This window comes from Pleurodeles waltl, chromosome 4_1, assembly GCF_031143425.1.
Source record: "Pleurodeles waltl isolate 20211129_DDA chromosome 4_1, aPleWal1.hap1.20221129, whole genome shotgun sequence".
NCBI lineage: Eukaryota > Metazoa > Chordata > Amphibia > Caudata > Salamandridae > Pleurodeles > Pleurodeles waltl.
In genome coordinates this window covers 98,904,946-98,920,989 of record NC_090442.1, presented here as the reverse complement: position 1 = coordinate 98,920,989, position 16,044 = coordinate 98,904,946, and positions in this window count along the sequence as shown.

Here is a 16,044-nt window from a genome sequence, read left to right as displayed (position 1 = left end):
GTAAAATACAGGGGGCATCTCGAAGATGCTCTCTGGCATCTGTGTGGTTTTATTATCCTGAGAAGTTTGATACCAAACTTCCCAGTATTCAGTGTAGCCATTATGGAACTGTGAAGTTCGTTTTTGACAAACTCCCAGACCATATACTTAATATGGCCACACTGTACGTACAATGTCTAAGAATAGACTTAGACACTGTAGGGGCATATTACTCATGCAGCTATGCCCTCACCTGTGGTATAGTGCACACTGCCTTAGGGCTGTAGAGGGGTGACTTACCTATGCCACAGGCAGTATTTTGTGGGCAAGGCATCCTGAGGGGGATGCCATGTCGACTTTGCCTTTTTCTCCCCACCAACACACACAATCTACAATGGCAGTGTGCATGTGTTAGGTGAGGGGTCCCTTAGGGTGGCACAACATGTGCTGCAGCCCTTAGGGACCTTCCCTGGTCACAGGGCCCTTGGTACCACTGGTACCTTTTACAAGGGACTTATCTGTGTGCCAGGGGTGTGCCAATTGTGGAAACAATGGTACATTTTTTGTGAAAGAATACTGGTGCTGGGGCCTGGTTAGCAGGGTCCCAGCACACTTCTCAGTCAAGTCAGCATCAATATCAGGCAAAAAGTGGGGGGGGGGTAACTGCAAGAGTGAGCCATTTTCCTACAGATGCTGACATTAGGAGGTTGATACTGATTCACATACACATACACTGGGGTATGGGATAGCAGAGCACAGGGTCCCTGACATGGGCATCAAAGCCTGACACCTATAAAAAGATGTGACAATAGCAAAAGAAGACACATAAATGTTAGTGCATAGACATAAAGATTGGGCCAGGGAGACCACACACACTCAAAAGATCAAAGGCATAAGAACTAGGAGCCATTATCAAGAGGACATAATGTATGCAAACACTGCTTGTAAGTAAATGTCTCTTATGGCATGATTGGCCCCATTTTTTGACGGAAGCTGCTGTTTTCTGATTGTGTACACTGGAGCTCTTCTAGCCAGCCCACAGGGCATGTACTCTGACCCACAAAATATGTTGAAATTGACTATTCCCCTAATTGTCGTACTTAACTTACCTATATATCCCCAAAATTGATATTCTTACAGTGTACCGAGGTACTGAAATGTCAGTAGTGGACTGTAACACAAACTGTACCATCACGAACATGACAATGCAAAACATGACTGCAGGTTTAAACTGCAATTTCAACATATCAAAATGACTCCTTTTAACAGGCCTAACCCCTCCTTTCAAATATTAATGACACCCCTAAGTAGGCCTTAAATGCTATAGGGGAGGGTGAATGGTATTTAAAGTTTAATGTTAAACATCTCCTAATGTCTTTACAGTGAAAATACCTAAAACTCTATTTTGACTAAGACAAGGGCAGCTGTTTACTAGGAAAACATTGATATACTTTCTAAAAGTAACAATGTTGTCTCAGCCCAGGATCCAAATAAAAAGATAATTCCTGGACTTTTTACAATATTTATTACAAATCCTCTTCACTGGTTAAGAAGGATTATGTAACAAATTATTTGTGAAAGGTACTTTAAAAAGCTACCTTTCACCTGATAAAGCTTCTAGGGCCAGGTATACGACCATTTTGTTCTGTGACTCACAAGTTGTGATTTTTTCCAAATCGCAAATTGGGAGTCACAAAACAAGATGTACAACAGTGTCAAACACACTTTGCGATCCACAATTGGGTAGCAAGGGACCTGCCTTATCAATATGTATGAGGCAGACTACAAATTGTGAACCCATTTGTGAATGGCAACAATCACAGGGGTGGTGGCCTGCTGGGGTCAGCAGACCACCATGTCTTTGATTGCTTTGTGAATAAAGCTATTTTTTTTAATGCAGCCAGTTTTCCTTAAAGGAAAACTGGATGCATTTAAAAAGCAAAAATGTAAAGTTAACTTTAATTTTTTTTCAGAGTAGGCAGTAGTCTGCGGGACCACTGCCTTTTCTGAAAAAATGTCAGTGTCCACATTCACAAAGGGCCCCTTGGGGACCACTTCCCGTTTGCGAATGGGTTGCCACCAATTTGAAATTGGTGGTAACAGTGATTGTTTTGCGACCGCATTCACAGTCACAAAACAACCATACGTTGGCCTGCGAGTTGCAAATAGGAAGGGATGCCCTTAGAATGCTCCTTCCTAATGCAAGTTGCAATCCCTATTTTGCAAGTCTGTACCAGGATACTGACCAGCAAAATAGGGATGGTACATCCAGCAAGGCCATTTTGCAGTCACAAAAGGTGATTTTTGTAGTTTGCAACCTCAAACTTGCATCATATTAGGTGTGAATTGGGTCCCAGAGCTGAGACTAAGGGTTTGGGTGTGGGGAGGTGTCATGGTCCTCAGACAGAATGACCATCTGCTCAGTGTCCAGGAACGTAATTAACATCACAGAGGGCTGCCTTGTTACAGGCTTCTAGAAATTGGGTTGTTCGTCGACTTGGGTGTAAACCTTAGACAAACAGCAACCACAATCTCAGTCAGGGTATATGCCAGGCAAACCCTAAATGAACCTATGTTTTCGCTCCTAGGCGAGACTGCTAGTTTAGGGATGATAGCACTGTTGTTTGTAGGCAACTAAACCATTTCTACAACAAATCGCAACTGTCGGCCCATCTCTCCCAGCTCACAAGCACTACCTCACCCATACAACAAACAGTAAAAGGTGATTTCTGACAGCCTTACGCCTGGACTCTAGATGAGAGCTCTCAAGGAAGTTGTGGTGGAATGGAAGTTATCCTTTTCTCATGTTAGCAAAAAGTCTTAGTTACACACAGGCAATGAAGGAGATGCCAGAGAGTTTTCAATATATTTATTGAAAAGACTGTAATCTATGGTACAATGCATAAGCTGCAATGATTAGGACAATGAACAATAAAAGAAGCATAGTTGTGAAGATGAGAGTTGTGACTTCAAAGACCCCCACCATCTTGCAATAAACATGAGATGTAAAATCCCTAGTATTAGGGAATCTAATTTCTAATTTAATAAGAGCTAGATATGATAAACCTAATCTGCCAGTACCATGTCCATGAGAAGCGCCCCCAAACCCTCATTACCTTGGAATGAGATCTCTAGGTCAGACTCCGTGGTAACACAAAGGCTGAGTTCTGCAGCAAGGTGACATGCAGTGTAGATGGCACCTGGAAGGAATCCCTCTAATGATCTTGTCCATGTGAGATGTATTTATACAGATTATATAGGATCCCTGATGCAGGTATGTTCCCAAACAACTGAAAAAGTGGAAGCCTTGCAGAGGCAGTTATATAAACAATGTGTGTTCTTGTCACATGTAAGTGAGAAAGGTACATGATGTTAATACCTATTTATATCACTTGATTATGTCACTGATAGTGACTCCTTCACAGAGTGGCACTGATAATGCAAATCAAAATATTTCTATAATGATAAACAATGGCAGCCATCATAAAAGAAATAATAAAATAAATTGACAAAAACAGAGCAAGCTAAGTAGGTTGAAAGCAACTAGGTGATGGGCACAAGCCATACAAGCCAAAGGGCTAAGCTAATCTCCTGAGGCACAATAAAAACTAAATTGGACTCACCACAGCTTGGCACAGAACAGTCAGGCTTAACATAGAAGCAGTATATTTGACCCGCACTTCAAAAAGTAAAACTGTGACAACACCACACAAAAAGAGATTCCATGCCAGTTTAGAAAAATAGAGAAAAATGTGATAAATAAAACAAGATCAAAATTACAGAAAATGTAATAAGTTGAACTTGAGTTCTGAATTTTTAAAGATTAAAATGCAAAATAGCGTTCAGAAAGAAGAAGCGCCAACCGGGGATATCTGGTCTTACTGGACCAGGACAAAGTAAAAAGTTCAGGCCGACTGCGATGGAGCACGGGCCGGTTACAGACACCTGAACAAAAGTACCATAAACTCAGACTAATGGGTTGCTTTCGAACCACACAATAGAGTGGATTTGTCACTTTTACCCATGCAACAGCAGCTTTGAGAAGTGGTGAAGCTGTGGTGAAGGTTTCTACTGCATCAATGTTGAGAAGCAGTCAAGGTGGTGCGTCTTTTCCGATGAATGCAGAGGCTGCGATCTGGAGTTTCAGTGTCATCGTCAAGGATAACATCAATAGGGATGTGAGAACCTTGTACTGAGAAAAGCACAGCAGTGCTGGTTCTGAAGACGGTGCACTGGTGTCGAGTTGCGAGGTACAGCAGCAATTTGATCCTAGTTGCACCTAGTTCCGTCCTACGCAGTAGAGGTGATTTGTTGATTTTCTCCATGCACCAGGAGTGATGTGTCAGTTATGCAGGGCATGAGTTGATCCCGCGAGAACAAGCATCTTAGGACAACTTTCAAGGGTTCAGGACTGGGGTGGCACACCTTTGGAGGGCACACTCACAGATGGTAGTCTTGGTGCAGGAGCAGGGTGGTTGGGAGTCTGTTATGTCCCTGACATTTCAGTTCAGTCCTTCTCACCCAGGCAGGGAAACAGCAGGCAGAAGGGCAGCACAGCAAGGCAGGAGTCCAGGAAAGCAGTAGTCCAGGAAAGCAGTAGTCCAGCAGAGAGGCAGTTTACATGTCCAGATTTGGTAGTGTCAAAGGCCTAGTACTTCTATCCAGGTGTTTCCTTGAAGTGCACAGAGGTCTTGCCCTTCCAGCTTCAACTCCATACTCACTACAGGGGGCTATACTGCCCTTTGTGTGGGGAAAGGACACAGCTTACTTAGGTGCAAGTGAGGCTAAGCCCATCTCTTCCCTCCCATCCTCCCAGGATGGCCCATCAAGTCACACTTAAGATCAACTGTCATCCACCCTAGACAAGTGATCAGAGATAGGCAGCAGCTACGAAATGGCTAAAGTCAGAAAATGCCAACTTCCTAAAAGTTCTCAGAACTGCAATTTAAAATTTGACTTCTCCATAAGTTGTGATTTTAAATTCTGATTCTGTGAGACACCCAAAATGAAAAGTTTATCTCTTTCAGATTGTGAAAATAAAATATAATAAGATAATCCCAATGTTATCCTATGGGGAAGATAGGCCTTGTTGTAGTGACTTTTGGAGTTGTTCACTACCAGGACATGTAAAACTTAAAAGTACATCATACCTTTTAAATATGTTGCACACTACCCTCTAGCTTGTCCAGGGCCTACATTAGGGGTGAATAAAAAGGGAAAGTTTGGGCTTGGCCAAAAGGTTACTGTTAGAAATAGGGTATTTGGTTGGCAGTCAGATGTCCAAGCAAGGACCCTCACTCTAGTCAGGGTAAGTCACACACAATCCAAATTATCCGGTGCCCACCCTCTGGTAGCTTGGCACTGAGCAGTCAGGCTTAACTTAGAAGGCAATGTGTAAAGTATTTGTGCAATAAATCATGCAATAACACATTATAGCATCACAAAAATACACCACACAGTGTTTAAAAATATATAGACTATTTATCTGGATGAATGCAGGTCAAAACGCTCAAGATTCTTTACGTATACATTGAAATATCACTTAGAAAATGATAAAAAGAGTCTTTCATTCTTAAAAAGCAACAAGTGTCTCTTGCAAGCACCAAGTACCTGGTTTGAATTCAAATTCTCCGCAAGGGACCGCAGAGGAGGAGATGCGTGGAAAACGGGGAGGTGTACGTCAGTTTCTCTTGGCACACATAGACGATGCGTTGATAATTTTCCATGCAGGGAAGGCTTTGCATCGATTTTTGGCACGCTGACTTTGATCCTCTTCAGGTTGCGGGGTTTTTTGGATGCCCCGGGGAAGACACAGAGAAATCCTGGGCGTGCAGGATGAAGTCACTGGAGCTGCGTTGATCCGGTGGGCGATGAGGGGAAATTTCTGTCGCACGGCAGGCGCTGTTGATTCTTCTTGCAGGAAGTTGGGCTGTGTCATTCTGGCTCGGCTATGCGTCGATCCAGTGGGCTGTGCACTGAAGTTCTGGTTGCAATGCTGGTGCTGTGGCAATCGCCTATTGGGGAGCTGGGCTGCGTCGTACCCGTTCGGCGTGCAGTGATTTTCTCACCGCAATGCAGGCTGTGCGTTGGGTCTGACAGGCTGGGCGTCAAATTTTCACCGCACAAGGAGTTCTTTGCAGGAGAAAGTCTTTTTCGGTCCTGAGACTTCTCAAGTCAAGCTCAATCCAAGCCCTTGGACAGCACTTCACAGCAGAACCAGAGGGCAGCAAGGCAGCGGGGCAACAGCCCTTTGCAGAAAAGTAGTCAGAGTTTCTTCACCAGTGGTATCTTGTCCAGAAGTGTCTGAGTTGGTAGGGTCAGAGGCTCTGTTTAAATACCCAAATGTGCCTTTGAAGTGGGGGAGACTTCAAAGAGTGGCTTAGAAGTGCACAAGGCCCCCCTTCAGTTCCATCCTGTCTGCCAGGGTCCCAGTAGGGGGTTTGGCAGTCCATTCTGTGAGGGCAGGTCACTGTCCTTTGACATAAAAGTGTCAGTCTCTCCACCCTCCGAGCCCAGGAAGACCCATTCAGTATGCAGATGTGTTCAGGTGTGACTGAGCATCCTGTGTTTGGGGTTGTCTGAGTGAAATGCACACAGGAGCTGTCAAGTAACCCAGCCAGACGGGGATTGTAAGGCACAGCAGGATTTAAGTGCAGAGAAATGCTCACTTTTCTGAAAGTGGCCTTTCTTACCAGTAATAATAAATCCAATTTCACTAGTCAGCAGGATATTGTATTACCATTCTGGTTATTCTAAATATGATCTTGTTACTCCTTTCAGATCAGAACCTACCACTCAAACAGTATATGAGGGTAGCCCCTTTGTTAGCCTATGAAAGGAGCAGGTCTCACAGCAGTGTAAAACAAATGTAGGAGTTTTACACTACCAGGACATATGAACTACACAGGTATACGTTCTGCCTGTCTACATAGCACCCTGCCCTATGGGTTACCTAGGGCCTACCCTAGGGTGACTTATGATGTAGAAAAAGGGGAGTTTAATGCTTGACAAGTACTTTTAAATGCCAAGTCGAAGGGGCAGTGAAACTGCTCACACAGGCCTTGCCAGGGCAGGCCCGAGGCATGGTCAAGGGGCTGCTTAGGTGGGTGACACAATCACTGCTGCCGGCCCACTAGTAGCATTTAATCTACATGCCCTGGGCTTAGAAGTAGAATAAATAAACCAATTGGGTATTAACCAATGTCACTATGTTTTGAGGGAGAGAGCATATGCTATTTAGCAGTAGTAAAGTGTCCTAAAACAAGAAAAAAAAGTGTCCAAAAAGTGGAGGGAGGAAGGCAAAAAGTTAGGGGTGAACACCCTAAGGCTGTCAGGTCTAACAGTTATACTGCCAGGTTGACATGGCAGTGTATAACTGTACATACAGCCTCTGCAATGGCAGACCTGAAGCATGGTTAAAGGGCTACCAAAGTGGGTGGCAAAATCAGTGCTGCAGGCCTACAGTCAGCATTTCACTTATAGGCCCTGGGCATATGTGGTGCACTTTACTAGGCACTTATAAGTAAATTAAATATGCCAATTGATGATGAGCCAGTGTTACCATGTTTTAAATAGTGAGCACAAGCACTTTAGCACTGGTTAGCAGTGGTAAAGTACACAGTCTGAAAGGCAGCAAAAACAAGAAGAGAAATGTGGAGGAGTTTGTTAAAAAGTTGAAAGCAAGACTGCCCTAAGTCTGTCAGGCTTAACAAACGTGCCCCTAGCTGAAAGTGGAAGAGCTATCCAACCTTACATGTTCTCTTTACTAAGGCAGTTGCACTTGGAGAGGCCATCAGCATTGACATGGTCTGACCCTGGGCGGTGCTCCACTATCATAAACCTTTCCCTGTAGGGAGATGCAGTGTCTCAGTGGTTTAGGATTTTCACCCCTCATCTACATGAGCCGTCTGGAGGGGGGGTGGGGGCTGTGGCCTGTCTGAACCTGGAAGTGAGTCCCAAACAGGTATGGTCTCAGCTTCTTTATTCAACTGTGCTAAGACCACCTGTGAGAAAGTAGCCTCTTTCTAGCATGGTTACCCCCACTTTTGGCCTGTTTGTGAGTGTGTGTCAGTGTGTTTTTATTGTGTCACTAGGATCCTGCTAGCCAGGACCCCAGTGCTCATTGTTTATGGCCTAATATGTATGCCTGTGTAGTGCCTACTGTGTCACTGAGGCTCTGCTAACCAGAACCTCAGTGCTTATGCTCTCTCTGCTTTTAAATTTGTCACTGTAGGCCAGTGACTTCATTTACCAATTTCTATTGGCATACTGGACCCCCCTTATAAGTCCTTAATATATGGTACCTAGGTACCCAGGGCATTGGGGTTCCAGGAGATCCATATGGGCTGTAGCATTTCTTTAGCCACCCATAGGGAGCTCAGATAAACACTTACACAGGACTGCCACTGCAGTCTGCATGAAATAGTGCACACACTATTTCACAGCCATTTTCACTGCACGTAAGTAACTTATAAGTGACCTATATGTCTAACCTTAACTTGCTGAAGGTTAGGTGCAAAGTTGCTAAGTGTGAGAGCACCCTTACACTAGTAAAGGTGCCCCCACATAGTTCAGGGCCATTTCCCCAGACTTTGTGAGTGCGGGGACACCATTACACGTGTGCGCTACATATAGGTCAATACCTATATGTAGCTTCACAATGGCAACTCTGAATATGACCATGTAACGTCTAAGATCATGGAATTGTCCCCCATTCCAAATCTGGTATTGGAGAGCCAATTCCATGCATCCTGGGGGCTCCACCATGGACAACCAGTACTGCCAAACCAGCTCCCTGAGGCTTGCACTGCAGCTACAGCTGCTGCCATCTCACAGACAGGGTGCTGCCCTCCTGGGGACTGAGCAGCCCAGTCCCAGGAAGGCAGAACAAAGCATTTCCTCTGAGAGCAGCGTGTTACACCCTCTCCCTTTGGAAATAGGTGTTACAGGCTAGGGAGGGGTATCCTCCTCCAGCCTCTGGAAATGCTTCGAAGGGCACAGATGGTGCCCTCCTTGCATAAACCAGTCTACACCAGTTCAGGGACCCCTTCTCCCCTGCTCTGGCGGGAAAATGGACAAAGTTAAGGGAGGTGACCACTCCCCTGTTCATCACCACCCCAGGGGTGGTGCCCAGAGCTCCTCCAGTGTGTCCCAGACATCAGCCATCTTGGTTTGAAAGATGTGGGTGCACTCTGGAGGGCTCTGAGTGGCCAGTGCCATCAGGTGACGTCAGAGACCCCTCGTGATAGGTCCATACCTGATAAAGTAGACAATCCCCTCTCTCAGGGATATTTAGGGTCTCTCCTGTGGGTTCTCTTCAGGTTCTGCTTGCAAGTTTCCTTCAGGAATCCTCTGCAACAACTTCAGACTCTTCTGACCTCGGATCAACCGCAGCCTGCTCCAAGAAATGCTGTAACTGCAACAAAATATCGACACTTTTCTTCAGCAACCTCAGCTCCAATTCAGCAACTGCAATAGTTTCCATGGTGTGCACGCTCTGGGGACTCCCTGTCTTCATCCTGCACCAGATGGGCTGAAAAAATCTCCCATGGAGTGTACTGAGTCTTCTTCACCTCCTGAGGCCTCTGTGCACTCTTTACAAAATTTCTTTGTGCACAGCCTGGCCCAGGTCCCCAGCACTCCACCCTGTGACACTCAAATCGCTGAGTTGTTCTCCGCCAGCCTGGGACCTTCTTTTGTTGTGCTGCATCAACTGCATTTTGCACCTCCTTTGAACCCAGATTCTGCAGCTTCTGAGGGTGCTGGCTGGCATCCTGAGGGCTCTCTAAAGTGCTGAGAGCCCCCTCTACCTCCTCACACAGAGTTGAGGCCCCCCAGGTCCCTCCTGGGTCCATCCATTGCCATTTTGATGCAAAATGCACTTTTGTCATAGCCAAGGCTTGTTGGTGCCTTCCAACATGAAATCTCATCTGCAACAATCTTTACGCTGTGGGCCATCTTTTGCATCATGCAGGAACCCGCTGGCATCTTACATTTCTGCAGTCTTTGACTTTTCTTTTGCACCCTCTTTTGGGTTGGCAGGGGCTCTGTGCTTCCTGGAACTTCTTTCGACTTCTGGACATGGTCCAATAATCCAGCAGTTGTTCTTAGCAGATGTGGTTGGCTGCTGCAAAAAGCCCCAAAACGAGGTGTAGTGTGTCCTAAGGAAACTTGCAGTACTTTACTCCTGCTTTTCTGGGCTCTGGGGTGGGGTAATTTACTTACCTTTACTGTATTATTGCTCTCCCAGTGATTCTGTACACACTGCACTTGTCTAGGAGGGAATTTGTGATTCACATTCCACTTTTTTAGTATATGGTTTGTGTTGCCCCTAGAACAAATTTCTCCCACTGCATTCTATAGGATTTCCTACTGTTTACATTGTTCTATGACTATTTACTTGTCTAATTTTGGTGTCTAGTGTATATATTGTGTATAATACTTACCTCCAGAAGGAGTATTGTCTCTAAGATATTTTTGGTACTTTCTCATCCAAATCAATTCCTTTATTTTTGGTAACACTGAGTATTGTCTTTACTTGTGTATAAGTACTATTTAACTATAAGTGGTATTGCATGAGCTTTGCATGTCTCCTAGTTTAGCCTAAGCTGCTCTGCTATAGCTACCTCTATCAGCCTAAGCTGCTAGAACACTACTACATTAACTAACAAGGGATAACTGGACCTGGTGTAAGGTGTAAGTACCCACGGTACCCACTACATCAGCCTCCTACATCACCTCTATCCCATGTTCTGAAGAGTCTGTCTGCACAATGAGTTCATTGGAATAGTCAGGAGCTTTGAGTGCAGGTGCTGTACATAATGGTTCTCTCCAGATCACCAATCTGGGCTGCTTCTTTGAAGTCATCTGTGCTAAGGGGGGCACAATTGTGCTATGGCACTCAACAAATGTTCTATAGTACCCTGTGAGGCCTGGGAAGGCCCTTAATTTTGTTTGGGTTTTAGAGGGTTTCCAGGCCATGATAGCCTCAATCTTGGCTTGGAGAGGCTACCCCTTGCCCCCACCCACCAGGTAATCTAGGTACACCACAGATTCCTGCCTAATATGGCACTTACTGGTCTTGATGGTCAGGCCTGCATGTTGCAAGGCCTGAAGCACCTCACTGAGGTATCGCATGTGTTCCCTCCAGATGGACCTTTAGACAGGAATGTCATCTAGGTAGGTGGCACATAAGGCCTCATTTCCAGACAGCACCCTGTTCACCAACCTCTGAAAGGTGTCAGGGGCATTCTTCAAACCAATAAGTGCCATCGAAGGTTAAGAATTCTGCCCCCTTGTTTTAGCCCCCAGGGTCGGAGCATTCTGCCAATACCCTGATGTCAAATCCAAAGTACTGAGGAATGTGTCAGCGCCCAGCCTATCGATGAGCTCATCAGCTCGGGGAATATTGGATGTGCCCATCTTGGTGCAAGAACTGAGTCTCATGTAGGTCCCCAGGACACGTCAATCAGCTGTGTGTCCACCACTACAGGGAACCCAGGATAATCCACCACCCCAACAACAACAGGGACCTGGGGGCAGTGGTAGTGGGCACACGGTCCAGGGGACAGAGGCACAGGAACACAGGGGAACTGGGAGGGCTGCTGTGCGACAGGAGGCGGACAGGCCAAGGGAACCCACTCTCCACGAGGCCCTCTCCTCCATCATGGGAGCATACCACCACTCCCAGGAGACGATGGCTATGGTCCTGGCCAAGTTTCAGGAGACCCAGCGCATGCAGGAAGAACAGTATTTGGGGTTCAGGGAGGAGCTCAGAACCATCAGCTTCGCCCTGGGCACAATCGTAGGGGTGCCGAAGGACATACAAAAGACCATGAGGGACACCGTGGCACTCCAAGGGGCCCCTGACACTAGCCTGGACGGAGAACTGCCCACCACCTCCGCCGGCGCTAGTGGACAGGACGCCCCGCCACAGGACCACCACACCAGCACCCCACCCCCTGCAGACTGAGAACCACCCCGCAAGTGGTCCCTGAGAGCCAGGAACAGGACAGAGCAAGATGGCAAGACCCCCACCAGGAAATGAGACCACCCTGATTGTCCTCCCACTGTCCCACTTTGTTACTCTGTCCAGATTGGAACTGCCCCAGCTCCACTTCCTATGCCCATATGGGCAATGCACCTGTGAGACTAATAGACTGGACTCTGCCATAAACATTCCTCCACCATCACCCATCACCATTTTGCCACCCCCTCCAATAATTAGCACTTCAATAAACACCCTTGAACCACAAAACAATCTGGAGTCAGCCTGTGATTTTGAAAATGTGTATTATCTATGACAATGACAAAAACTGTTTAAAAATGTAATGTCAACATACCTATGTTACACATCACAAGCCCATGAAGGATGCAAGCAGATGACACACGTTGGTAACCACACCTGTGAAACCGTAATGGAAATGTACCACTCAGTTAGCAAATACTACTTCAAATTGACAGACAGGATAGAGGTAGAAGTGTGAAAGTAAATGTAATAGTAAACAAATTGTTCTCACCTGTGTGTCACTGGAAATATTGTTGTATGACAGAGTCCCTGTTGTCAATGTCTTCTTCCTCTGCTTCCTCCTCATAACTGTCCACAGGCTCCACAGCTGCCACAACACCGTCATCTGGACCATCCTCCTGCAGAAAAGGCACCTGTCGTCGCAAAGCCAAGTTGTGAAGCATAGAGCAGGCGATGATGATCTGGCACACCTTCCTTGGTGAGTAGAATAGGGAACCACCTGTCATATGGAGGCACCTGAACCTGGCCTTCAGGAGGCCGAAGGTGCGTTCGATCATCCTCCTGGTCCCCCCATGGGCCTCATTGTAGCGTTCCTCTGCCCTGGTCCTGGGATTCCTCACTGGGGTCAATAGCCATGACAGGTTGGGGTAACCAGAGTCCCCTAATAGCCACACACGGTGCATCTGGAGTTGACCCATCACATACGGGATGCTGCTATTCTGCAGGATGTAGGCGTCATGCACTGAGCCAGGGAACATAGCATTTACCTGCTAGATGTACTGATCTGCCAAACATACCATCTGTACATTCATGGAATGATAACTCTTCCGGTTCCTGTACACCTGTTCACTCCTGTGAGGGGGGACCAAAGCCACATGGGTCCCATCAATGGCACCTATGATGTTAGGGATATGTCCCAGGGCATAGAAGTCACCTTTAACTGTAGCCAAATCCTCCACCTGAGGGAAAACAATGTGGCTCCTCACGTGTTTCAGTAGGGCAGACAACACTCTGGACAACACGCTGGAAAACATAGGCTGGGACATCCCTGATGCTATGGCCAATGTTGGTTGAAATGACCCATTTGCTAGGAAATGGAGCACTGATAGCACCTGCACTTGAGGGGGGATTCCTGTGGGATGGCGGATAGCTGACATCAGGTCTGGCTCCAACTGGGTACACAGTTCCTGGATTGTGGCACGGTCAAACCTGTAGGTGATGATTAAATGTCGCTCCTCCATTGTTAACAGGTCCACCAGCGGTCGGTACACCGGAGGATTCCGCCATCTCCTCACATGTCCCAGCTGACGGTGCCTAGGAAGGACAACAGCGACCACAGAGTCAACCAATTCTGAGGTATGTACCCACAAATACACAGAACACGACACAAAATACAAATTTGTTCCTGTTTGTGTGTTGAGTCCAGGCCTAGGTATGTGTGACACAGTTGTAAATGAAGCCATATGGGCCCCTGAAATGGCGGATGCCTGACCTCCAAACTGGGACAATGGGATGTGAGGTAACTGTGCTGGCGTTGTACACCATCGCGGTAGGCGGTCATAGACGGCGGCGCAATGCTGCATTGGTTAACTTTGGACCCTATGGGTCCCAGGAGCCAATGACGAAGTGCGCCGGCGGTGATGATACGCACCGCCACGGACGTAACCGGCGCGGACCTGACTGCCATTTTCTATCTGTTGAATCACTCGATACCAGATCTTCGACAGGAGAGGACCTACACTGCAAGTGCTGCTGTGACCTCGGTCTGGAAGAGACAATGGCTCGTGCATCTGGGTAAAGGGCCCCTGCCTTCACTGCACAGGAGTTGGAGAAGCTCGTGGACGGGGTCCTCTCCCAGTACACGCTACTCTACGGTCCTCCAGACCAACAGGTGAGTACATAGGGTGCAAGTTGTATGGGCTATGCCTGGGTGGAGAGGGCTGAATGTCAATAAGAAGGGGGCAGAGTTCTACGAGCATGAAGGAGTGTGATTGCATGTGCCACATGGCAAGGGCAGGGATGTGGGCCACTCACTTCGACGGTGCTGTTGCTAATGAATTCTCTTCTTCCCCTGTACATGTCATGTAGGTCAGCTCCCACCAGAAGAAGGATATTTGACGTGCCATCGCCTAGGACGTCCGGACCCTGGGGGTCCACCAGAGACGGAGCACCCTCTGCCTTAAAAGATGGGAGGACATTCGCTGCTGGAGCAAGAAGACGGCGGAGGCTCAGCTGGGGATGGCCTCCCAACGTGGGAGGGGTGCCCGTAGCACCATGAGCCCCCTGATGTTCCGGATCCTGGCGGTGGCCTACCCTGAGTTGGATGTGCGCATGAGGACATCACAGCAGACACAAGGGGGTGAGTACACTCTCATTCTGCTGACTTTACGCGCAGTGGAGGGGTCTGGGTTGGGGAGGAGGGCTGTGGGTTTCCCTAGGCCAGGGCGAGTTCCGTAGGCTAGGCCCCTCCGGAATGCAGGCCATTTGCCACTCCACCCCACCTCTGTAGAGTGCTAAGTACAGGTATACATGCCCCTGTGTCATCTATGTGGGCAGATGACACTCATAGCCATGTAGGCCATATCCCAGGAACTGCATCTGTAGAGTCCAATAGCACGGCGTAGTGCAGTGGGCTGCTGTGTCTGGATTGTCCGCCAACGGTAGCGGTAAGCCATGCACTCAACCTGTCTTTCTTCTGTTTCCACACCCCTTTTTTGTGCTCTCCCTGTTCTTTTGTGCATCAGCATCATCAGGCGGCCTTCGGCCTCCATGGTGTCCTCCTTCCTCGTGGAGTATGTTGAGGTGAGCGTTTTCCCATAGCAAAAGCTGTTTCCGCTGTGTTTTTATCCACGGTGAATCCGCCCCAGAAAAGGTGGCGGATTGGCGGGGTGTAATAGTGTAGGCGGCGGGTGGGTCTCCGGACCAGTGACGATAGTGCTGCCCTCCAGGGCACTGACGCTTGCGGTGGTCTCCGGACCAGTGACGATAGTGCTGCCCTCCAGGGCACTGACTCTCGCGGTGGTCTCCGGACCAGTGACAATAGTGCTGCCCTCCAGGGCACTGACTCTCGCGGTGGTCTCCGGACCAGTGACGATGGGGCTGGCGGTGGCATTCTGGCCAGCGGGGAGGATGGTGGCCTTCTCTGCCGTGCTGCTCTTACCAGACTTTGGCGACTTCTTGTGCCCCTTCACCACCTTGGGAGGAGTCACAGCTGACTCGATACTCCCCTCGGGACCCTTGTGAGCGGCTTTGCCGGCAGGAGTCTTCCCCCTCTCCCGTCGGGCACTGTCCAACTTCTGGTGCTTTACAGGGGGTGGACTGGCAGTGCTTTGGCTCAGTGTCACACTGGCTGCCCTGGTGCCCGGAGCACTCCACATACCTCTAACAAGCACCACTGGTACCAGACTTTTTTTGGCTGAGGTGCTAGTACGGGACCTCTGAATTGGAGGGGGGGCGGTGGGACAGAGGTCAAGGTTGCTCAGGAAAAGTTTCTGACGAACACTGGGACGGGTAGCTGGAGGGGGTCTGGGAGTGGAGGAAGAGGAGGTGGTTGTAGAAGGTGTCACTTTAGGTGTTTTGGGTGCATGTGCAGGTACTGGAGGCTGTCGTGAGGTGGATGGATGTTGGGTGAGTGATTGCCGGTGTTTGTGTACTTTGGGAGGAGGCGTCACAGACACACTGGGAGAGGACACAGGGGACGTGTAAATGGGAGTAGAGGTGGTGAGTGCAGGTGAGCGGAATGTGGTGCTGGGTGTTCTGGTGCGAGTCCTAGTGCCTGTAGATGTAGTGCATGCAGGTGTGAGTGTAAACGATACTGG